This window comes from Rhipicephalus microplus, chromosome 3, assembly GCF_043290135.1.
Source record: "Rhipicephalus microplus isolate Deutch F79 chromosome 3, USDA_Rmic, whole genome shotgun sequence".
Classification (NCBI taxonomy): Eukaryota; Metazoa; Arthropoda; class Arachnida; order Ixodida; family Ixodidae; genus Rhipicephalus; species Rhipicephalus microplus.
The window spans coordinates 182,020,073-182,044,839 of record NC_134702.1 but is presented as its reverse complement, the minus strand read 5'-3'; the positions used below and the strand labels follow the sequence as shown (position 1 = coordinate 182,044,839).

General features: G+C 47.2%; 1 long non-coding RNA gene across 1 annotated transcript; it reads left to right on the top strand.

Annotated features, from left to right (window-relative positions):
• Positions 1-1,303: 1,303 nt before the first annotated feature.
• On the top strand, positions 1,304-24,711 carry LOC142803442 (uncharacterized). Its single transcript, XR_012894121.1, has 3 exons — positions 1,304-1,344; positions 19,334-19,405; positions 24,577-24,711. It is a non-coding gene; the product is annotated as an uncharacterized LOC142803442 (long non-coding RNA).
• Positions 24,712-24,767: the final 56 nt, after the last annotated feature.

The window sequence follows — 24,767 nt, the reverse complement described above, 5'->3', positions numbered from 1 at the left end:
TCCTTGGTGTTTTTCGTTTACTGAGTTTTTTTCTTATTTCGTTCGATAGTGGTTACGGACAACTGCGGTACGTACGTGAATTGAGTTGTGGTCTCATAACAGCTTTCGCTGTAAAAAAAGTGACTAAAACTGGTTGAAATAAACTATTTCGACACGAAACGAATGAATTATCATTCCTATGTCTTGTTGCTAGATTCTTGGTTTCGAGAAATGCGATGACAGCTGCAGAGCTCACATTCGTTTCCCGCTGGCGCGTGTTTTGCCGGGATACTGTTGATTGTTATGCGCGGTTGCCCCCAGCGTCTCAGTAATGATGGGTGGAGGTGGTAGTGTTACCTGAAGCAGTTTGTCTCTAGTGTGCAGTTATATTACTCCGCACGATATACCTTTTAAAGGGCCACTCACCAGGCTCCCAAAATACAAAAAACAGCGCAAACTTTTTTCCTGACATTTCTCGTCCTTCTTGGCGCACTACTGGTTCCTGTGACGGCTACAGCGTACATGCTCTCGATTCATTGATATACACAGAATGTCACATGTGATTTGTCTCCTGCACTGCGTTGCCATGCAGCCGCCCATCCGCTCTTCTTTGTCTCGCATGAGTATTGTGCACAATCAACCAATCAAGCTTCATTTTTCATGTTTACAACTGCGCGAGCGGCTATAACAGCATGCAGCCGAGAAGTGCGAAATCCTGGTAGGCTCTAGCGCCTAGTGCTGAGATTGTTCACGTGCGTTCAAATACTAAGGAACGAGAAGGGTGCATCGTGTGTGTGAAGGAAGGAAGAAAGTCACCTCATCGTCTTTAAACGCGGAGTGGTGAGCGGCCCTTTAATAGTTAAGGATCGGGCCCAGTCCGTGACTGAGCATAAATATATTTTAGCACTGATGATGCGACTGAGTTTTTCAAGTGGCTATACACTTGGGATGCAGCTGACCAGTAAGCGTAAATGATATTTCAGATGCATACATGACATAAATAGCAGTAGCATGTTTTAGCAGATGAAAGCCAACACTATTCAGGCGTCTACACAAGGTGTCGTTGTCATGGATCCACTCAAGATTGACGCACTTCATAGGCATCCTTTAAACAAAAGGATGCTTTTCATATCATAATTACTTCGAAACGCCGAAAGTTGGTATTGGGCACGCCCGATTTAAATTTTACTCCTTTGCAACGAAAATATTGCTGCATAGACTACAACAAATCCGATGAGGTAATATACCTATAGTTTCAGTATTTTATTTGTTTCCTCACATGTGATCCCAGCGGAACCTTCATCGACCAAACGAGATGACAACGAAGAATATCGAGATGTGACATCCTTGTCCTTCGACAGTGTGGTAAGTGTACACGTGTCGCATGTGTTCACAATGGTTATTTATGGCTAAACAAAGGGCCAAATATATCCTGAAATTTACAATTATAAAAACCCCTAAATTGAAATCTTCAAATGCTGAGCTCCATATAACAGGCATGCGCTTGTTTTGAAACAAAAAAGGAAACTATGGAAAGTTGGGGGCAGCGCATACACACGAGGATGAAAAAACAACGGGACAGGCCCGGACTCGCGGAGAACTTTATCATAGATCACACAATTTTATATAAGAAGTCACGTGCACAACAATGCCATAAAACATAAACGGCAGTGAAACAAACATGTGCAAGAATATACCCGTCAACGTGCCTGAATTTCCGTTCTCATAAAGTTGGGAGACTGCCACGAGAGAGAGAGAGAGAGAGACAGAAGGCTATTTATTATGCGGCGGAGACTGCCACAAAAGATACCCCCACAAAGGAGACACATGAAAAAAAGCGACGAGGGAAATTTTTCGCACCATCATCCTTCTAATTTCTGAGTTCACGTTTTCGGAGCCTGACATTGTGCGTAGTGAATTGACATTGATTCGATCACAATTTTGTGCTTCATATGAAAATAATGTGTGTCACTCGAAAATATTTGCTATTTTTATTAACTTCAACTTCAACTTTATAATTTGTTCTAGTACAAACTAAAACGTGCTTCAGAGCTAAAAGCTCCAGTAAGAACCTTGACTGGGCTCAGGAAGCGTTGAACATGGCCAGCGCGAGAACATAAAGATTTTTTTTACCAAGCCAATTTGACACTCTGAGGCAAAATTAGAGGGTGTTGAATATGATGCACATATTTGCATGAATAGCAAAGCGCTGAAACCAACATGATAATATGATTTACATAAATATATATGAATATGCCGTATACATGCCTAGACATAAGTTAAATACATCTTCAACTCCCTGTGAGATACTTTAGTAGCGTGAACATCAATGTTTAGTCGGTCGAGCGCATGCGCAGTAAACCACGACTCTCGAATATGAACCACTCTCGCGCTCACTGTTTGAAGCATGACAGCTTATGATTGCATATTTTCAGCAGTTAAAAAAACGATTACAAATGTTTCATGGCGTTTTACACTTTGCCATTCTGTGATCAGCATCACTGAGCGGTAAGCTTTTCGTTCCGCTAAAAAAAAGGCACCATAAAAATTGGTTGTAGGTTTATTTAAATAGCCTTCGAGCTCTTTTCAAACAGTTCAACTTCAAAGCCAACTTGCGGTGGAAATATGGTGGAAGCACAATACGCACAAGGAACCCGTAACACATAAGCACATGCTCATTAGAGACCACGTCCTGTGAAGGCGCGCGCACATCGCAACGCATCGGGGTACGACATTTGAAGCGTGCCATGTCGCTAGTGATGACGAAAACGCCCTGAGGGTACTGGAATTTGAATACCACTAACTGTATATGGTGTATATAGATTGCTCACCGTTAGAATCCGGACAATGTACGCGTGGTGGCCAAGTGGTTTGTCGCTGCGCGCTGCCGAGCTAGAGGTTGTAGATTCTGTATACGCCCAGCGACGAAAGTTTCTCTTTTCGTTTTTTGTTTGTGATCTGTTAGTATGTGTTTTACATATGTCATATCCATGACAGAAATAAGTGCGCGGAGTCGCGGTAGTCCCGGGCATAAAACACTTCCTTGTTAAAGCCACTTAGGAATGTTTTATCATTACCAATTTTTGTATGTTGAAAAAAATTGTGCATGCCCTCGGCGATGCCTGTTAACAGATGGACGACTTTATATTTGTCAGACATATCTGCGTTGACAATGCATCAAAGCTTCAATGCCTCTTCAGTGTAGGTCATGCACGTTTCGCCGGGCAACGGAGCCCTACTTGAGTGCATTTGCTCAGCTTTCGTTTTCATAGAACTCGTGTCCGCACAGCAGGCCTTCAGTTCCTTAACAAATATATTCCAAGTGGTGAGCACATGTGCATGGTTCTGAAACCAAAGCCTAGATGTCCCGGCAAAAAAGAATACTACGTTCCCGAGTTTCGCCGGCGCGCCCCATTCATAGTAGCGGCTCATTTTGTCGTAGTGTGTTAGCCAAACAACCACGTCTTCATCAGTTTTACCTGAGAATATCTGTGGTTCAAGCACCCACTAGTTAGGTTGTCAAGGTCAACATGTGCCATGCCGGTGGCACTGGTGGAGGCAGCAGCGTAACCCGTCAACGGGCTTGCCGTGGAGTCGATCGTGCTGATGTTGTCCGCCGGGGGGGGGGGGGGGTAGCTTAGCTAAGCGTCTGCTTCTTCGAAGGTCTTCTGCTGCGTGGTCCAGGACGGCGAATTACCCAGCTCCGCTTCACCAAAATGACACTTCTTTGCGTGTAAAATTAAACCAGCTTGTTTGACACAATCTAGAACAACGCTAGGCCGATGGTTGGGCTCGTCAAATGTCTTGTCGAAAATATTCACGTCGTCGAGTGAACACTTAGAAACCTCCCATTTGAGACCGCGTAGGACGGAGTGCATGAATCGCTTGAAGGTAGCTGGGCATTACATAAACCAAACGGCATAACGTTAAATTCAAATAACCCATCAGGCATGGCCAAAGCAGTCCTCTCTCCGTCAGACGAATGCATTGGTATCTGTCAGCATCCAGACCTTAGATCGATCGATGGACGAAAAGTATGCGGCCGAGCGCAAACAATGAACAGCATCGTCGATGCGTGGTTGCGGATACACGTATTTTGTTGTGAAAGCGTTGAGACGGGGGTAGTCGACACAAAATCGCCAAGAGTTGTCTTTCTTTTTTACCAGTATGACAGGAGCTGCCCAGGGACTGCTTGACTCCTGAATAACGCCTTTCTGCAGCATGTCGTTGACCTGGTCAATGATCACTTTCCTTTCTGATGGTAATACGCGATGGTGTTTCTGGCGTATCGGTGTACCATCTCCCGTGTTGATGCGGTGGTGCATACGGTATTCGAGCAACATGGAACAATTGTCTTGAGCGAAATCAGACTCCCGCGTAGCGTGTAAGCACCTTTTCCAGGACGTAGCGAGTTGTGATGTCTGCCGATGCCACAAACAACCTACTACGCCATTGGCCGGCCCACTGCAACCAGTTAAGCCACCGACATCACCATTCGAAAAAGTCGGCATAGATTTACCGAGCCCCTTTCCCATGTCTACCACCGGCCGCCGCTGGATTATTGGTGCGTCGATTACCTAACGCGGTATACCGAAACGATGGCGATTACTCTAGCCACATCATCTGATGTGTCATGGTTTCTTCTGCACTCGATTATAATTCGTCATGGGGCCGCTCGTGAGGCTGGCTGTTTACCGCTGACGTTGTGGAAGAGGTTCTACGGCTTTGTGGGTGCCAGTATCGGCATTGCACGCCATACCAGCCTCAGACCAACGGCCTCACTGAACGCACCAATCTTACTATCATCAACATGCTTCCAATGTATGTACGTCGCAGTGGATCCCAAGAACTGAGATGCCATATTACCTTTCGTTACATACACCTTTAATACCGCGAAACGCGAGGTCACAGGCTATACGCCTGTATTTCTTCTCTATGCTCGTCCTCCCCAAAGTTTCCTCGACACCATACTTCCTTTCTTCATGAAGGCAAACGCCAGCGTCGCACAGACTTTGAACCACGCCGAAGAAGCTCATCTACTTGTTCGGTTCCGAACTCTTTTCCCCCACGCTCGGGCGAAAGACCGTTACGACGCAAGACACCCGCCTGTGTCTTGTGTCTTACACAGGTGTGTAACACCTGTGTCGCAACGGGTTATTTCGTCTGACTGTGGACGCCTGTTCGAAAGAAGGAACTTTGCGAGAAGCTTCTTTCCAAGTAAGTACTCAGGACCATTCGTCATTACTCAGTGCTTAAGTGACGTCACTTACGTCGTTGCGAGCTGTAACGCAACGACGTACGTCACTTACGTCGTTGCGTTACAGCTCAGAACCGGCATTGGTGTAAGACACAAATTGTGCATATTGCCCGATTGAAGCCCTACAACCGATCGCTTCTACAGAGCGAGTAGAAGCCTGGAGGAAAATGTATTGCCTGGAGAAAAATGTAACGTTGTCTAAAGGAGAATAAAATAAAAAGAGGAAGGACGGCCTCGAGCAAAAATTTTGTAGGAATGACGCAATGCTGAAAGTTTAGGGCAAATTCACCTTATTGTTACAGGGGGTTTATTGGTACGGGGGTTTATTGAACGGAAGCTGGGATGGCGAGGCCGCACCGGATAAAACTGCCGAGAGATCTTCTTCTTCCCAAGTCCACACTTCTATTCCCTCTTATCAATCCGGCACATACACGTCGTAATATTTCCCCCTTCGCAGACGAAGCGCACCGCGCGTTTCATGCATCGTCCCGCAGTCTAAAAGCTTTGAGGCGAGCCACATGGGTAACCTCGGTCTTGGTTGATCGTCTCCCACTAGCTGTCAGTCGTGCTATTTTATAATCTACTGCACTGAGGCGCTCAAGGACAACGAATGGGCCAGTGTAGTGGGCGAGAAGTTTTGTGGACAAGCCACGCTTGCGGATAGGCTTCCACACCATTACAAGGTCTCCCGGTTCATATGTGACGTGGCGGTGCTTGCTGTCGTAGCGGAGCTTTGAGCGGTCTTGCGATGCTATAGTACGCAGACGGGCAAGACGCCGAGTTTCTTCTGCAAGGCATAGTGTTTCAGCTAATGAAGGATCGTCATTGTCATAAAACGAAAAGATAGTGTCCAGGGTATAACGAGGGGGTCGAACGTAAAGAAGGAAGAAAGGGCTGTGGCCGGTGGTTTCGTGTTGGGCAGTGTTGAAGGCATACGTGATGAACGGTAAGACGTCGTCCCAGTTCTTGTGATTGGACGCCACGTACATTGAAAGCATATTCACCAGTGTCCGGTTCGTTCGTTCAGTAAGGCCATTCGTCTGTGGATGGTAAGGTGTCGAATGACGAAGTTCCGAGCCACACATACGGAGCAGTTCCTCAACAACGTCTGCCGTAAACTGACGGCCGCGGTCGCTTATTATGACGCGAGGAGGTCCGTGGCGCAGTATGATAGAGTGCAGGAGAAAGGAGGATACTTCGCCAGCAGTCGCAGATGGCAGGGCGGCCGTCTCGCAGTAGCGGGTCAGGTAATCGGCGCACACTACAATCCAACGGTTGCCTTTTGCCGAGCGTGGAAAAGGGCCCACGAGGTCAATGCCAACTTGCTCAAAGGGAGTGCTGGGAGGCGTCACAGGCTGTAGAAGTCCAGCCGGAGCAGTCGTGATTGATTTGTGCGTCTGGCATTGAGTGCAACTGGCCACGTACTGCTCAACTGACTGGCGCATGCGTGGCCAGTAAAATCGCTCCTGTGTACGAAGGAGTGTTCGCGTCATTCCCAGGTGACCCGAAGTTGCGTCGTCGTGCATGGCGCGCAGAATGGAGGAACGGAGTGTGTGCGGCACCACCAGCAAGAAGCGGGAACCCGTGGCCGAGAAGGTCCTCTTGTAAAGTAATCCTTCACGAACGCAAAAGCGTCCGGCCAAAGTGGACGCTCGTGCTTCAGCAAATAATGGCTCCAAGCTGACATCCTTCCGCTGTTCATTTTCAAAGGTGGTCTTGTCCGGGAATACTGGAGTCACTGACGCAATTAGGTGATCGAAATTGTCGGCATCGCAAAGTGTTGTAGTAAGCGGCATCCGCGAAAGGCAGTCAGCGTCAGCGTGCTTCCTGCCACTCTTGTATGACACCGTGAAGTCATACTCTTGCAAGCGGAGGGCCCAGCGTGCCAGGCGGCCAGATGGGTCTCGGAGGCTTACAAGCCAGCACAAGGAATGATGGTCTGTGACCACTTGGAAGGGACGACCGTACAGGTATGAACGGAATCGCTGTACAGCGAAGACGAGTGCCAAACATTCTTGCTCAGTCACTGTGTAATTCCGTTCTGGTTTACTTAAAGTTCTGCTGGCATACGCAATGGCATGTTCCTTTCCACTGTGTCGTTGTACTAGAACTGCACCTATGCCAATGCCACTGGCGTCAGTATGAACTTCGGTCGGCGCCGAAGGGTCGAAGTGCCGGAGAATGGGCTGCGATGTGAGTAAGAACTTGAGTTGGTTGAAAGACGTCTCACAGTCATGTGTCCATTCAAAGCTAGTACCTTGACGTAGCAGACTGGTCAAGGGGAAGGCAACGTCGGCGAATGCGGGAATAAATCGGCGAAAGTACGAGCACAGGCCTAGGAAGCTGCGAAGCTCTTTCGTTGAGCGAGGTGGTTTGCACGCTTTCACAGCTGCTGTCTTGCTCGGGTCAGGCCTGATCCCATCTTTGTTCACAAGGTGCCCAAGTACTAAGGTTTGTCGCTCGCCGAAATGACACTTCTTCGAATTAAGAACAAGGCCAGCGTTTCTAATGCATTCCAGAACAATGTCCACGCGTTCGTTGTGCTCACGAAATGTGCGCCCAAAGATCACGATGTCATCTAAGTAGCACATACAGACGTTCCATTTTAGGCCACGCAGAATGGTATCCATGAACCTTTCGAATGTGGCAGGAGCATTACATAATCCAAACGGCATCACGTTAAATTCATAAAGTCCGTCTGGAGTTATGAAAGCAGTCTTTTCCTTGTCCGCTGGATGCATGGGAATCTGCCAGTAGCCTGAACGTAAATCGATAGACGAGAAGTATGACGCCGAATGGAGACAGTCCAAGGCGTCATCGATTCGTGGAAGAGGATAAACATCTTTCTTCGTGATGGAGTTCAAACGGCGATAGTCGACACAAAATCTCCAGGTACCGTCTTTCTTTTTCACAAGGATCACAGGAGCTGCCCAAGGGCTCGATGATTCTTGAATGATGCCCTTCTGGAGCATTTCACGCACTTGATTGTCTATTATCTTGCGCTCGGACGGCGATACTCGGTACGGTTTTTGTCGGATTGGCTGTGCTGTTTCTGTATTTATCCTATGGCGTATACGAAATGGAGGAATGGAAGGCGTATGGTCACTCTGGGAGAAATCAAAAACTTGCAAGTACTTTAACAAAACGTCCACAAGCATTCTGCGCTTGTCGGCAGTCAGCGCCTTATCAACCATAGGTAAAACTTTCGAACTGTCTGAGCAGGCGGTCACTTGTTCATCCCGTCGAACGTCACTGAGGACAGCTACTGTTGTTGGCGAGTATTCTTTAAACGACGCTAGTTTAAGTCCTCCTGGTAGCAGCACCGGTTCGTTTGAATAATTCGTTGTCCAAAGGTCTGAACGACCTTCACTCACTGAAACTATGCTGTGGGGTACCAACGTGTTCTTCTTTATACAACTTAGATGGAAAGGCTCCACTAGCGCGTCGAAACTGGTCTTATTGTCGTTAATATGCGAAGAAGCTACTGGAACGCGCACAGCACAGAAGGCCGGGATAACGGTATCTTCATAGACTCGGAGCGCACCGCTTTCCGTACCCGAATTCTCGATAAGTCCATGAGGAACAGCGTCACTTATGATAACTTCGCCATTTCGACAGTCTACAGTGGCTCCGCACATTCGCAAGAAATCTATGCCTAGAATGATGTCATGAGTGCTCCGCGGAAGAACCGTGAATTCTGTCACAAACACTTGATCACTCAGTAACACTGCCGCGGTACAAACACCAATCGGACACAACGAGTTGCCGCCCACGCCACAGAACGTTATCGCTTTCTCCAACAAAAAGGTCACCTTTCTTCCCAAACGAGCTTTGAACGCAGCACTCATGATCGACACGGTGGCTCCAGTGTCCACCAAAGCCATCGTATGTACACCATCAACAAAAACTTGCACTTTGTTTTTAAACATAAGCACCGGTGGAGGTATCTCTTCTTGCAGCGAATCACCAGCGACCTCACCCCCAGCGGCCGCTCTGCCTAGTTTTCCGGAGGCGGCGAAGGGTAGCGGCGCCTAGGAGACGGCGACCGATTGGAGCGAGGGGCTGGCGGGGGTGTCAGACTGCGGTCAGAGGCTGGAGAACGGTTTCGCAGCGGCCTTGGTGTCTCGTAAGATGCGCTTCCAGGGAACGTTGGTGCTTGTGCAAAGTCGGACAGGTGGGATCTCGGTGGGCAGTCGTACCTCGGCGGCTGCCGGTAGTTACAGTACCTGGCAATGTGGCCTTCGACGCCACAGTTGTAGCAGATGGGTAGGGGTCGCTCGCCGAACCACTGCTGAGAGCGCTGGGCTGTGTAGGGTCGCCTAACCGAACGGGGTGGAGCAGATTGCTGAACGGGAGCTGCGCGCCTCTGTGGGGCGGGGCCGGGACGAAGACGTTGGTCATACCGCTGGTCAGACGCGAATGAGTCTCGGCGTGGCCACGAAGCCCTAGCCTCGCGAACGTCTGTCACACATACTGATGGTGGCAGAGGAGCGAACGGGGCCGGGTAGTAGGATGAACAGGTAGGCGTATGACGGATGGTGTCGTGGAACAGTGTGTCTTGTCGCTGTAGTTCTTCCCGCACTATTGTCCGGATAGTAGCGGCAAGGTCGGCGGGCGGGCTCACGTCGACGCTGGCGACCGTTGTTACATTTGCCAGCCTACCAAATTTCGGGGCAATACGACGGGTCTTTAGCTTCTCAAAAGTACGGCAGTGGCGTTGGACGGCGGAGACGGAAGTGAGGTCTTCCCTGCCTATCAAAAAGTTGTAGACGTCCTCTGCTATACCCTTCAGAAGGTGGCCGACCATGTCCTCTTCAGTCATGTACGGGTCTATGATCTTGCAGAGCATCAGGACCTCCTCTATGTAGGTGGTACACGTTTCTCCAGGAGTCTGAGCTCTTTGAGCCAACGTGCGCTCCGCGCTCTTCTTTTTTGAATCAGAGTCGCCGAAGCATTTCTTGAGCTCTTCAGTGAAACGATCCCACGTTGTTAAGGAATCTTCGTGGTTTTCGTACCACATCAGAGCTGTTTCCGTGAGAAACAGCGCGACATTTCCCAGTTGGTCGGTGGCATCCCAGCAGTTGTACCGGCTCACCCTTTTGTACTGTGTCAGCCACGCATCCACATCTTCTCCTGCTCTTCCCGCGAACGGGCGGGGTTCCATATAGTGATATCGAGGTGCAGCTGGCACTGACCTTTGTGTGGTTGAGAAGGCGTGACCTTCGCTCTCGGCCATGGCAGTTGGTGTCGGTGGCAGACCGGCAATACGACGGCTCCGGCGAAGTTCGAACAGCTGTGGCTCCGTGGTTCGTCGACGTATACTGTACCCAGCACCTTCCACCACTCTGTTACAGGGGGTTTATTGGTACGGGGGTTTATTGAACGGAAGCTGGGATGGCGAGGCCGCACCGGATAAAACTGCCGAGAGATCTTCTTCTTCCCAAGTCCACACTTCTATTCCGTCTTATCAATCCGGCACATACACGTCGTAATATTATAATCGGTCTATCCCCTTCTTTGGGTACGAGCCATTTGCACAGGGAAACAACAACAACAACAAGGATCTTCGGCAGGGTCGGTTGAGCGCTGGCTTTTCAGTGTAAATAAACCCGTCTCATTCGTAACAATATCATATCAGTATCGGTGCGTGCCTGCTATCATCAGCTGCAGGGGTGTAATGTGCCTTGTTTTCTTTTCACTGTTCACATTAAGCTTCCTTTCTCTGCGGCCATATATGTTCGTATTAACTGAAATAAATCAAATATTTTGTGCCCTGATCTTCCGCCAGTCGTTATTCCGATGGACAAATGACACATTTAGCAACATGCACTCGTGGGCGCTGAATTGAGACATCGTAATATTTTAGACTTAGCTTTTTGCTACAAGTTGATGGTGCTATAGGAGCCGATAAAGCTTAACATGAACGGCACAAAAGGCACAATACAAGCAATACATTCAACAAATATTTTGTTTCGAAACGGCTACAAATGTGCGCCCTATGCACGCAAAGGCGTGAATAAAAGTACGAATGATCACTTGCACTCAATACAAGATTAGGAGGCTAATTTTTGTTTTCGTGTGGAGCTCCCAATTACATATGGTGGACTTCATGCCTCATTAAAAGTTATTGAAGGAGAAACGTGAACTTTTGAGTAATTGATGTGGCATATTTATGAGATGAAAAGGGGAAAATTGTCAATGAATGCCTACGCCGGAGAAAGGAACGTCGGAATTGTAGAAAAGGCACCCGAGCACCCCAATCCCTGACATTTTCTGTTAAAGCGTAGCTATTTGAGCGTGCACTCTCGCCAAAGAAAAGCCTGCTAGGTCTTGTTCTTCGAGCTCCTTGATGATGATAAAAATAATATAAGATAAAGAGGAGGAGGCACAAAGAAATTGGCAGATCCCACGTACAGTGGGAATCAATGATATGCGGTCGATATGTAGGGTTTAACGTCCCAAAACCACCATATCATTAGGTCGATGATATGCGAAGCATGCGCGAATGAGAAATGTTGATATGTCACTTTAAAATCAGCACAACGTTATGACGTGGAGGTAAGTGATGGCGCACATGACTTCCATGTCATGATTATTGTGTTTGCATGTGTCGTTTACATTCGTCATCTATTCACGTCACCTGACACCAAATTTAGTATATGTAGCTAGCGAAACGGCCGCGAGCACGCTATGAGCGCGGTATGTTGCCATGTTCTTACATGACACGTGTGGCAGGATTATCATGTTTGCACCAGTAATATATTTCGTCCTCCATTGACATCACGTAACACCAAATTTAGTATATGTGAAGCTAAAGAAACGGCCTCCAGCACATCATGAGCGTGGCATGCAGGCATGTTGTTACATGACACGCATGTCATGATTTTCATGTTGGGGTCTGTTGCTTGTGTTCGCCATGCAATCATGCCACACCATACCAGTTTTGACACAAGCCATGTGAACAAAACCACCGCAACAGCTGCAGGACTCTAAAATGTAAATCATGACATTCATGACATACATGCCAACATTTTAAATTCGAAGCATTTCTTAGCCAACTTCGGCGGCGTTCAGCGTATCTATTCATATATCTATCTATTTATCTATCTAGCCGCTTACGTTTCGGTACTCTCATAATCACCCCTTTAATTTGGCGTGGACCAAAATTAGCATAAGAGGGTAAGATGGTTTGAAGAATATGACGCACTGATCAAGACACGAATAATGTCACAATATTGTCGCGTACATCGTGAAACACTTCCTGTCAAACAGTGGCACATACCCACGGACGGGTATGTGCCGCTGGTATGCGGGTATGTGCCACAGGTGATTAACTCTTAGTATCTATCCAGGAACGACAAGAGCACACATGGGCGATTTGAACGCGTGAGCGTTAAGAAATACCCGACATCAGTAGCGTGGAGCCGACGAATGCAAAGAACAAATGTTAGGGTCCCCGCTGGAATCAAACCCTAGCACTCTGCGTGGCAATGAAGTATTTTACCACAGAGCTACGCCAGGCCAGGTCTCGGAATTACTTTTCGAATAGACGCTAATCTTTGTGAGACGTCAATAGTGGTTGCAGAATTTATAAACAGAACTTTATAAACATTACTTATGCACTCCTTTGATACAGCCGTCACGTCGGGTTAACGTCCATTGTGGTTAGTTGCCTCGCGCTGAAGTTGATTTATGTAGCAGTGTCCAGGGCCAGTATGCTCGCGAGCATCAGCGTTTCATATCAACTTTTGGTGTTGCTAATCTGCATATTCCAGTTAGCATAGTCGCAAGTGCAAATACGTGGTTTTATAAACATCTTCACCTCTTAAACTTAAGTCTGTGCGTGCAACATTTATGCATATAGTTAGCGTCACTTCATGCCGTGTCGCGCAATAAAAATAATTGCAACATGGTGTCACACCTGTCCCGTTTATTAGGGAGGCGATCGCCGGGCTAATTCCAAGAGCCGAAGTATCGGCCCCCCGAACCGCACCACGAAAGCGTGGACAATTTTGAAGTGGTCCTTTTTGGTGCGCCAGCGGACGCCGGCCGTGGCCCAAAGAACAAGTCAGAGCCGAGAGTTGATAAACAAACAAATTATATTCTCAACAATGGCAGATCGAAAACAATACATAAAAATGCACACTCCACAATAGTTGCATACAATATGACACCAATCAAACCAATCAATCAACGTACTACACAACACAATCGGCCACACTTAATACAACGGACACGGACAACAACACGCACTACAATGCAGTCGCATGCATTGAACAACCAAGACACTTAAAGACTAAAGAGATAGAAAACCTATTCAGTCCAAAGTTCTTGGAACCAAAGTCGAGATGATACTCTTCCGAGAATCACTCACTCAAAGTCCAGCGTTGTTGTCGTTCCGTAGCTCTCGAAGTTTCTCTTCCAGGAAACCTCGCGTCCTCAAATGGCCACTCTCCAAGCTTCAAGCTTCTTCGCCGGAAATCCGTCGGCTTCACACACGCAGCTGTTGCCCGCGTCTTCGCTCGATAGCGGTAAACCCACGCTCTTGCCTGTAGCTCGAGCCGTCCCTACGGACCAAAACTTCGCCGACTACACGGCGGAATTCCTACGCGCTCTGGCGCTCACTTCCGTCTCCTCCTGTTCTGTCACTACGGGCAGAACCTTCGCCGACTCCACGGCGGAATTCCTACGCGCTCTGGCGTTAACTTCCGTCACCTCCTGCTTTCTCGTCTCGGCTGCTCGATTAAATACGTTCTGCGCCTCCTTCTAGAATTTTCTCGTCCTTTCGTCGGCGCGATACGCAGCGAAGGCTGGGAAGAGGGCGAGACGGTTGGAATGCCCTCTCCGGCGGGTGAGTCAACTCGGTATGACCACGCCTCCTTTGTTCTAGAAAGGTCGAGCGTTTGCCCGGCCGCCGCTGTGGGGTGAGGAGGTTCGTCTGCGAAGCCGTGCTTCTGCGGGGAGAGCGCGCGCCCGGGAGTCTTGGATGTTTGCTTTCTTTTTTTTTTTCTTTTTACCTCGCGGCGTTTCCACCGCCCGTTGTCGCAAGGATTTGGCGGCGCGCTCTTTTTTGGCGCTCGTTCTGTGACACTGCCCCCCACTTTAAGAATATTATCTCATAATATTCAAAACCACACAAACGAGCGCGAAAAGTCACCACACACTCTCACAGGCTGTAACACCATCAGTCGCTCATAACACTTCACATTCACAATAGATCACGCAATACAATCTTATATGGTAGTTCAATTCCACAACGCATGAAATATAGCCACAGGTACATGCCTACAACACTTCATCACACATTCCAAACAATACAAACGTACAAAGTTCTGTCTATACAACAATTATACAACACTTTACATCACATCATCGCACAGAACACTGACTCGCTCGACATCCACTTGAGACACAGGATAACAAGAACATTAACACAACATATGGCACTCAACACTGCCAAACACATTCTGATTCGACCTCAGCACTTATCCTGAATACTTCGAACAGCGCTTGCGCCCTTTCTTGCGGTGCTCGCTCGATCTCTTCTTGTGTTTCCACGTTCTTTTTCGGCGAGCCCTTTCCAACGACGATATCTGAGGCGTCGTCTCAGCCATCGTTGTCTCTTCCGACACCGTTAACGCGTCATTACATTCGACGGGTCTTGTCTGTTTAATTACTCGCTGGATAATGCCTCTACATTTTTCCCGGCTGGCCAACTCCGTCTCTTTTACACTGTCGGTCGGTTGAGGTCGTGCCGACGTAAGTCCAGTTGCTCGGCCCGTGAACTTATTCGACCCGATCGTCTTCTCCTTCGCTGTCTCTTGCGCCGCAGCTTCACATTGGGCTCTAGTGAGATCCGTTACGGGATGCTCCTCCACTGTATCTCGCGGCCGCTGTGTTGGCGAGGGCTCTATCTTCGGGTCTTCTCCCAAACATTCAGGATCATTCGGCCCTCGCGCCCCATCGATGTTTCCGATGACAAGGTCGTAAAGGGGGGTCGTCATACACAGAGCGGTTACTTTCCCGCTGAAGTACGGGGTTTCCACCTCAATCTCTGCTTCGGGAAGCATCCGAACTGTACGGTCAATTAGGCAAACCGGTTTTGTTTTGCCTGTCAACTCACTTTCCCGTACCAAATTTCTCCGCACGATAACGGTGGAACTGCCGGTATCTCTTAACACCGTAACCTTTTTGCCCGCAACTTTTCCAGGCAGCGCTGGCATTCCCTTCGTGACACCGGTTGGCTGTTTTGACATTACAGCACCCACAATAGGAATTTTCTCCCCATTTTTCAATTCTACGAATCCATCGGTAACGGCATTATTATCAGATTTCGGTGCCGCTTGCACACAGGATACCTGGTGAGTTTGACTCACTCCGTTCCGACACGCATCTGCTTTGTGCCCAGTCTGACCACATTTGAAACATTTTACTGCCGTAGGGCTCGTAAAGATTGTTCGACAGTTTTTCGCGCGATGACCCACTCGGTTGCATAGAAAACATCGCGGAATGCTCTCTGGTGCACGCTTCTTTTCTTCGGGAGCCAATTTCTTCGAATCGTCGGGACACTCCTTCTTTACCTTGGCCAAATTAGTGCCACCTTGCGCCTCCAAGAATTGATCAGCCAATTCAAGCATGTCTTCAAGTGAGTTAGCTCTCCTCTCTTTCAAATACAGCGACAGGCCTGGGTGGCAACTAGTTAGAAATTGTTCTCTAATTAGGAGCTCTCTAAGCTCATCGTACTCCTGCGCTGTCCCTGAAAGTTCAATCCATCTGTCGAAATAATGGCAAAGTCGCGCGGCATACTGCGTAGCCGTCTCACCATCAGCTGGCTTTCCTGTCCGAAATCTGTCCCGGAATCCTTCCACAGTGAATCTAAATCGCTTCAACAAAGCCGCTTTCACCTTTGCGTAGTTGGCTGCATCGGTCGGCGTCAGCCTACCGTACACACTGAGCGCTTCACCACTCAAGCAAGTACTCAAAGCAGTTGCCCATTGCTGTTCCGGCCAATTCTGGCTCCTCGCAATCGTCTCAAATCTGTGGAGGTACGCGTCTAGGTCGTCCTTCCTTTCATCAAACGCTACAAGCAGCTTGCTTGGGTTCAAGCGGAAGCCGTGGTCCTCCCGTTCGCTGCTTTCAACTCTAGCTTGGACGGGAGTTTCACTTCGCTGTTGCAAACGGAGCCGCTCGAGTTCCATCTCGTGCTGCCGCTGCCGCTCCCTTTCAGCCATCTCCGCTTCTCTTTCTTCTTTCAGCTGTCGCTCCCTCGCTTCTCTTTCCTCCTTCAGCTGTCTCTCCTTTGCTTCTCTTTCTTCTCTCGCCCTTTCAGCCGCCAGCTTTTCTCTCTCCAGCTCCAACTTCAACTGCTGCTCTCTTTCTTCCTTGGCCCTCTCTGCTGCCAACCTCTCTCTCTCCACCTCAGCTTCTTTTTCCGCTTTGGCTCTTTCGACTGCCAACCTCTCTTTTTCCAGCTCGGCTGCTTTTTCTTCTTTGGCTCTCTCTTTTTCTTCTTTTTCCTTCTGGGTGACCCACTTTCGTAGTTCGGCGCCAGAAAGACCCATCTTTTCACCAAGAGCAACTAACTTTTCGAGATCCATTGTGTCTCGCAACTCGCAACTAAAACCTTGCCGCGTGCAAAAAGTGTCTGCCTAAATCAGTCTATCGGAGCACTCCCCTGCACTCGTTAACGAGAACACTGAACAACACACAAAATCGTTCCGATAGCACTATCAACAACTCGAGGCTCTTTCTCACTACTTTGGACACACTGTGCACCAAAAGGTCCTGAATCGCGGACGCCAGATTAATTGTCACACCTGTCCCGTTTATTAGGGAGGCGATCGCCGGGCTAATTCCAAGAGCCGAAGTATCGGCCCCCCGAACCGCACCACGAAAGCGTGGACAATTTTGAAGTGGTCCTTTTTGGTGCGCCAGCGGACGCCGGCCGTGGCCCAAAGAACAAGTCAGAGCCGAGAGTTGATAAACAAACAAATTATATTCTCAACAATGGCAGATCGAAAACAATACATAAAAATGCACACTCCACAATAGTTGCATACAATATGACACCAATCAAACCAATCAATCAACGTACTACACAACACAATCGGCCACACTTAATACAACGGACACGGACAACAACACGCACTACAATGCAGTCGCATGCATTGAACAACCAAGACACTTAAAGACTAAAGAGATAGAAAACCTATTCAGTCCAAAGTTCTTGGAACCAAAGTCGAGATGATACTCTTCCGAGAATCACTCACTCAAAGTCCAGCGTTGTTGTCGTTCCGTAGCTCTCGAAGTTTCTCTTCCAGGAAACCTCGCGTCCTCAAATGGCCACTCTCCAAGCTTCAAGCTTCTTCGCCGGAAATCCGTCGGCTTCACACACGCAGCTGTTGCCCGCGTCTTCGCTCGATAGCGGTAAACCCACGCTCTTGCCTGTAGCTCGAGCCGTCCCTACGGACCAAAACTTCGCCGACTACACGGCGGAATTCCTACGCGCTCTGGCGCTCACTTCCGTCTCCTCCTGTTCTGTCACTACGGGCAGAACCTTCGCCGACTCCACGGCGGAATTCCTACGCGCTCTGGCGTTAACTTCCGTCACCTCCTGCTTTCTCGTCTCGGCTGCTCGATTAAATACGTTCTGCGCCTCCTTCTAGAATTTTCTCGTCCTTTCGTCGGCGCGATACGCAGCGAAGGCTGGGAAGAGGGCGAGACGGTTGGAATGCCCTCTCCGGCGGGTGAGTCAACTCGGTATGACCACGCCTCCTTTGTTCTAGAAAGGTCGAGCGTTTGCCCGGCCGCCGCTGTGGGGTGAGGAGGTTCGTCTGCGAAGCCGTGCTTCTGCGGGGAGAGCGCGCGCCCGGGAGTCTTGGATGTTTGCTTTCTTTTTTTTTTCTTTTTACCTCGCGGCGTTTCCACCGCCCGTTGTCGCAAGGATTTGGCGGCGCGCTCTTTTTTGGCGCTCGTTCTGTGACACATGGTCACCTTCCCTCCGCATGGTTCGCATAACGTCGATTTCCAGGTATGTGGAATTTGCTGAATTTTTTATGTTATGACTAGTCAAATAAGTTCTTCATACAGCCATGCCATGCCATACCAAGTTTGGTATCGATACCATTAACGTAACGGCCAGGAGAGCTAAAGGTCGTAGGTGGCTAGATAGATAGATAGATAGATAGATAGATAGATAGATAGATAGATAGATAGATAGATAGATAGATAGATAGATAGATAGATAGATAGATAGATAGATAGATAGATAGATAGACACGCTCAAGGTCGCCGAAGTTCATCAAAAAATCTCCGCATTTAAAAGTAGAAAAAAGAAAAAGAAAATAGAGCAAACTGCAGAGATACAAGGGAGTATGCCCAGCTCCCCATTGTCTTCAGGCTTGGCACCACAAGTGCAAGCTGCTTTTCCTCATAAGCGAGGGCAGCATCTGCGAGTGCATTGGCCCGCTTTGTTCTTCTCTGTAACCACAGTGCGATAGTACAAAGTTAGTTTTTGAAACGCAACATTACGCTTTGAAAGTGCTATGAAATGGTCTAAAAAGTTATGCCAACAAACAAAAGGCTAAAAAGTTAAGGGTCAGGAGGAGAGGCTGGGCGCAATGAATGTTGTTTGCACGGTGCCTTATTTTCAGTCTCCGACGAAAGCAGCACGACATTAATGAAGACAAGGAGACACATGAAACACAGACGAGCGCCGAATGCCAAGGCCGGAGCAGTTCGGGATATATCAGAATATGAAGGAGGCCAACGCAGAATAACTCTGTTGTAATAACACATCGACTTAAGCGAGTTGTGTTCACGCCCCGAAGATTGCACCGTGACCTAGACGAATAGAAAGAGACACATGGAGCACAAACGAGCGCCGTGTCTCAATGTCTTCGCCTAAGTGGCACTACATTTCATTGGACTATGTGCCCACTCGCGCAAGTTAAGGTGTAATTAGAAGAGATTTGTTTCCAGGTCCAGTTTGTATGATTTGACATTCGCTTATATTCACGCAGAAGCTATAAATATATAGAGCTTCTCGTAATCTATTTTTTTTTCACTTCACTTAAAATCTTTACAATATGTTTACAGGGAGGCTGGGACATCGGCTGTTCCAATGCAGACACACATAAAGGAATGGGATGTCTCCTATTTTACTGGAGTGTAAGTATCAACAAGGCTATCTGGTACACTCAATCACGTAATTTTAGTTTTATCATCGTAAATAGCTGCGCCCTTTGGTGGCACACTTATCTTGCGCAACGTTAATTGCATTGTGCAGTCGACAGAAATGTTTAGAGGCAATGTGATCTTATGTGAAACTGCTTGTCTGTGCCAAATAGCGAAAGATCGCATACTTCCAAGCCTAGTACTGGGTCTCTGTGTCACCCGAGTGGTTACCCTGCTGCTGGCCATTAGGATGGAGGTTTGACTCTGACTGAGGCAGGAGCATATTTATGTTGCCTAAATTATCGAGGCCTCTATGCTGAGCAAAGGCAGTGCACGTTAAATATCCTTATAGTAATAGACATTATCCAAAGTCATCTTCGACGGCGTCACTCATACTGACTTGTACGTTACGCGTTACAAACAATTGACAATCGCACAAAAAAAGATAAACTAAGAGCTGTCGCGGCCAGGCCGTTCTATAGTCAACCCTTTGTTGTGAAATAATTGATTACTTGCAACGCGCTTCATAGTCAGATGATAACCACCGTGAATTTTAGCACTGAAAACACACCAGTTATAACTTTGGAGCTTGATGGAAAATAGATTTTCTTCTTCTCTAGCATGTCACTTTTGTACAACCGCAAAACACACTTTTGATTTGTCGTTTTTCAGAAACTGACCGAACGGTAGACACCTTTCAGAAAATCTTTTTGCTCGTCTAGTTCGCGCACGTCTTGGCTGGAGTAATTCGCCAACGAGACGGAGACAGGAAGTGGCATGGATCAGCACTTACTGACAACTGATTGTTTATTGATGTAAAAGCACATATGTTGGCTCGATTTTGGCAGCAATCATTACATTTTCACAATCACACTGTGCACGCAAAAGCAATAACAGATGTATGTATGAAGAATGCATGTACAGTTTAGGTCACCAATATGTACACCATAAAGGTGTCGAATACAAGTCATAAGCGCTGCTGAATTCGAGTGCTATTCGAGTGAATATATACGTGCTTTTACATCAGTCAAGAATGAGTTGTCACCAAGCTCTTGTCTCTACGAACCAACGCTTACTGACACATTGTAAAGAGCCAAATCGATACGACTCGTGAAGAGGTAGCGTGTATAACCATGGCTAGCAATGTGAAGAGTAGAATAAAAATTCCACGCAGAAGCTCGTTTGGAGTCGTCAAAGCGATGCGTAAGCTCAAAAACTTTGTTGCAGGACAGTGTTCACTTGTGGCGATCCTCGTGTTTCTCTTTTCATGCACTATTGGCACTGCTTCTTGCTTATTTCTGAGCATTCGTGACCGTTTTTAATGACCCAACGAAACACCCATCCTGTGGTAATGAAAAAGCATACTTGTCATTATGCCAAGCTCAACTCGGCATTTAGTAGATGCGTCAAATGCTCTGGATTGGCCTTGTAGAAGAAGTATCAGGTCAGTTTACTGCAGCGACGCTTTAAAAAAAAATGAAACATATGCTACGTATCTTAAAGGAAAACTAGTAGATAATGAAACCAATGGAGGTGTAAGGAACGTTAAAGTATCAGTGAACAGGCTCTGATCTTTTTTATACCCCCCAAAGAAGCTCAGCAATGCATAAAGTAGACCACGGCGGCCACGTTTTCTGATTATTACAGGCCTACGTGCCGCGCAGAGAATCCATATCGAAAAACTATTCTTGTGGTTTATTTTTCTACGCCAGACAATTTATCCTTTTACGTGCAGTGATGCAAAGTGACCTATCGGCGACGTGACGTAGCACGGAGCTTGTCGATTGGTCTAAACCAGTCACGACGACAAGCTACGTCTTCCCCTACGTGTGAAAAAGGGGGGCGAGGCCGCGCGCAAATTTCAAACAAGCTGAAACCGATGTTCTAAGCCCTGTAACTTCCTTAATAGGACGTATTCGCAGGATTTTTGCGGCAGCGTGTCCACACAGTAAATGTGCACGTATTTCTCTTTATAACAATTTTTGGACGTTAAGGTTGTTTACTGGTCCTTTTAAGTATACTACTTAGAGGTACTGTGAGAATTGATGTGAAAAATGATGTGAAGAAAGTAAAGTGAGCGAAATGATTACTTACCATTGGCAGGCGCCAAACCTGTGAGTTTCGGGTATCACCTAGAAAGCTATACCATAGCAAATATCCTAGAAATACATAATCACCAAAAAAGTAGACATTATTCCACAACTTTAAAACATGTATTTAGGCTCCTTTCACGGGTAAATAGCGGCATTCTAATTTATTACACTATTCATAAACAAAAGTTGTAAGATAGCTTATTAATCACATACAGATTCATTATAAAACTCATAAACACAAATTAAAGATGTCTTACTCAGCTGTACATCTCCGAAGTCTGGCTTTAATGTTCGACTCGGAAAGAGAACAACCTGCGCAAAAACTTTTGCAAGCAAGTTATCCCAAGTAAAAGTGTCCAGTTGTAAAACCGACTTGAATCAAACATTTTTTTGACATTGAAAAGCAAGAAATGTGAACATCACAATAATTGAGTTCCTTCCCTAGCCATAACGTTGATCAGCAATCCTTCAATTATTTCAGTGTGTTGCATGTACGTACGTGTCTTTTACAGCAGAGGCTGTTATGAGATCACAATAAGGGTCGCGGGCAGCACCGTTGTTACCCGCCGCCGCTGCTGTCCATAACAACTATCGCACCAACAAAGAAAACAAGTTGGCAGATCCCCCGTAACTTGGATATCGGTGTTATGCGAAGCATGTGAAGGCAACGTGAATGTGTTCAAATTTTTTTCATTGAGTGACACGTTGTTAAGAGGCGCTCAGTATATTTACAATTCCGCACACACACACGTTAAACAGCCGCATATGTTTCATATTGTCAGTTGTTTGCAGTTGCCTTACGATGTCAACAGCAACATGAATATTAGAAACACCAGAAGCGGTTACCTGATTTGAAGTGCTGGTGTTTCCACTAGAACTCGGGAGCATGGTAGCCATCAACACTGCTACACAAATCAACCTCAGCGGTTGACGCCTAACTACGATTGACGTTAACGCGTTGTGACGGCTGTATCATCATATGCGTAACGTTTATGAAACTTTATAGCCAGTACTGCAACCAGAATGTACATTTTACGAACAATAGGGTCTATTTGCAAATATTTGCGAGACCTGGCGAGGCTTAGTGGTAGAATACTTGATTGCCACACAGAATTCTAGGACTTGATTCCTGCTGGGACACTGACATTTATTCTTTGCATTCGTGTGGCCAACGCTGCATAAGTCAGCTTCGTCTCAACGCTCAAGCGTTTAGAATACCCCTGTGTGCTGTCGCCGCTCCTGGGTAGATATAAAATGTCCATTACCTGTAGCACATAACCGCATACCAGTGGCACATACCCACCTCCAGGTAAGTGCCACTGTTTTATGGAAAATGTTTGACGACGTACGCGACGAGATTGGGACATGGATTCATGTCATGACCAGGACGTCGTATTCGTCAAACCATTTTACTTTCTGAAACTAAATTTGGTGTACCCCACCACGCCGTGGCGGTCTAGTGGCTAGCATACTCGGCCGCAGACCCGCAGGCTGCGGGATCGAATCGCAGTGGCGGCGACTGCACTTTCGATGGAGGTGAAAATTCTGTAGGCCCGTGCGCTCAGATTAGGGTGCACGTTAAACAACCCCAGGTGGTAGAAATTTCCGGAGCCCTCCTCTACGGCGTCCCTCATAACCATATGGTGGTTTTCGCACGTTAAACCCTTAAACCCTTAAATCAGTCAATATTGGTTTACCCAAGGGGGGGGGGGGGTTGAGCATGAGAGCACCCGGACGTAGACGGCTATATATATATAAATAAATAAATAAATAAATAAATATATATATATATATAGCTAGATAGATGCCAAAAGTGCCTGCAGTACGCGAAAAAATGCTTCAAATTTCTATAAGTAAAAACATCAAGGACACAGCGGGATTCGAATCCGGGTCCTCTGCGTGCCAGTCCAGTATTCTACTGTAGAGCAACGCCAGTGCTTGAAACTCCGTTGCAAACTTGCCTTGGCCAGGCTTAATGTCCAGAAAGGAATTGTATTAGTATTAGTGATAAAGTGTTTAAGAAAAGCAAAGCACCAACCAGGCGTCACACAGTGCGGATTGCGTAACGAGTGGGTCGTCCAATGTTCCAACCCATTACAAAAGCTTGTTATTGAACACCTGTTAACTGTGGAACATACCCACGTCAGGATCTTCATCGTCGTCTGCCACTGCATAAAAAATTTGCACGAAGTTCCTTGCAAGTGTGTAGCGGAATACTACGCTTCTCCGATGGATGACGCAGGACAGCATGGTGAATGCCAGCCTACTACACAAAAAATATGACTGCTTATGGCGTAGTAGATACCCAGCATGTGTGCTTGTAGCAGTTACCGAAATTGTGCTAAGAGAGGCTCTCTAGCTAGCCTACTCCTGAGCTTTCGCTGTGACTGTGCTGCTCGTTCCGCGCCGGCCTGATGGCTTCCCCCCCCCCCCCCCCTGTTCCAACGCGATATTACCTTGGATTGATTCAGAAGCAAGGACTGCTGGGCTAGTTGGTAATTCACCTTAACCGAGTTTCACAAAAAAGTTTGAAATACAGAAGAAAGACGTCTGGACACAGCACACCTGAAGACAGTGCTGTGTCCAGGTGTTTTTTTTTGTATTGCGAACTTTTTCGTGCACTGATTAGGTTAAGTTAGGATTGATTGTATGATTTATCTGAATTATTTCAATGTCACCACAGCCCACATCGAACTTTCTAAGTATATGTGCGAGTAGAACTGTCTATGTCTTCGGAAAACACAGAATGCTCTGAATGTCCATGAATGCGGAAATTGGCGAATAATAAAATGTAAAATTAGTCCACCATTGTGTGTTTTTTTGGCACGTCAACTTATGCAGGCTGCATGATTTATGAGAAGGCCAATACCTCATTATGGTTTTCGCCTTCGGCCATTGAATTCCAAAGGAACCGTTCAAGTTTCTTTTTAGAGAATAAATAATCGTCAACGTTCATGCGAAAGCACAAAGCCGATAAGTCTAAGCACCCTTTTACAGTTTGAGATGTACTCATCAGCTTTGATGCGCCTTTCAGGTGAGACTTACTGTGTTGTGTATATTTTACTATTACAGAAAGGTGGAAGCACTCGCTCGTGCATGGTTGGAAAGTGCGAAAGGGGACGATGCGTTCCTCACCGTCTTGCCGAGTGTGCTACATCATAATATACAAAACCGCACAGTTCACAATAAAATATTTTTCATAACCTATCTGTCGCAAAACTCTCACCATTTGTCACTTCCGATTCTACAATCTGCAATGTAAT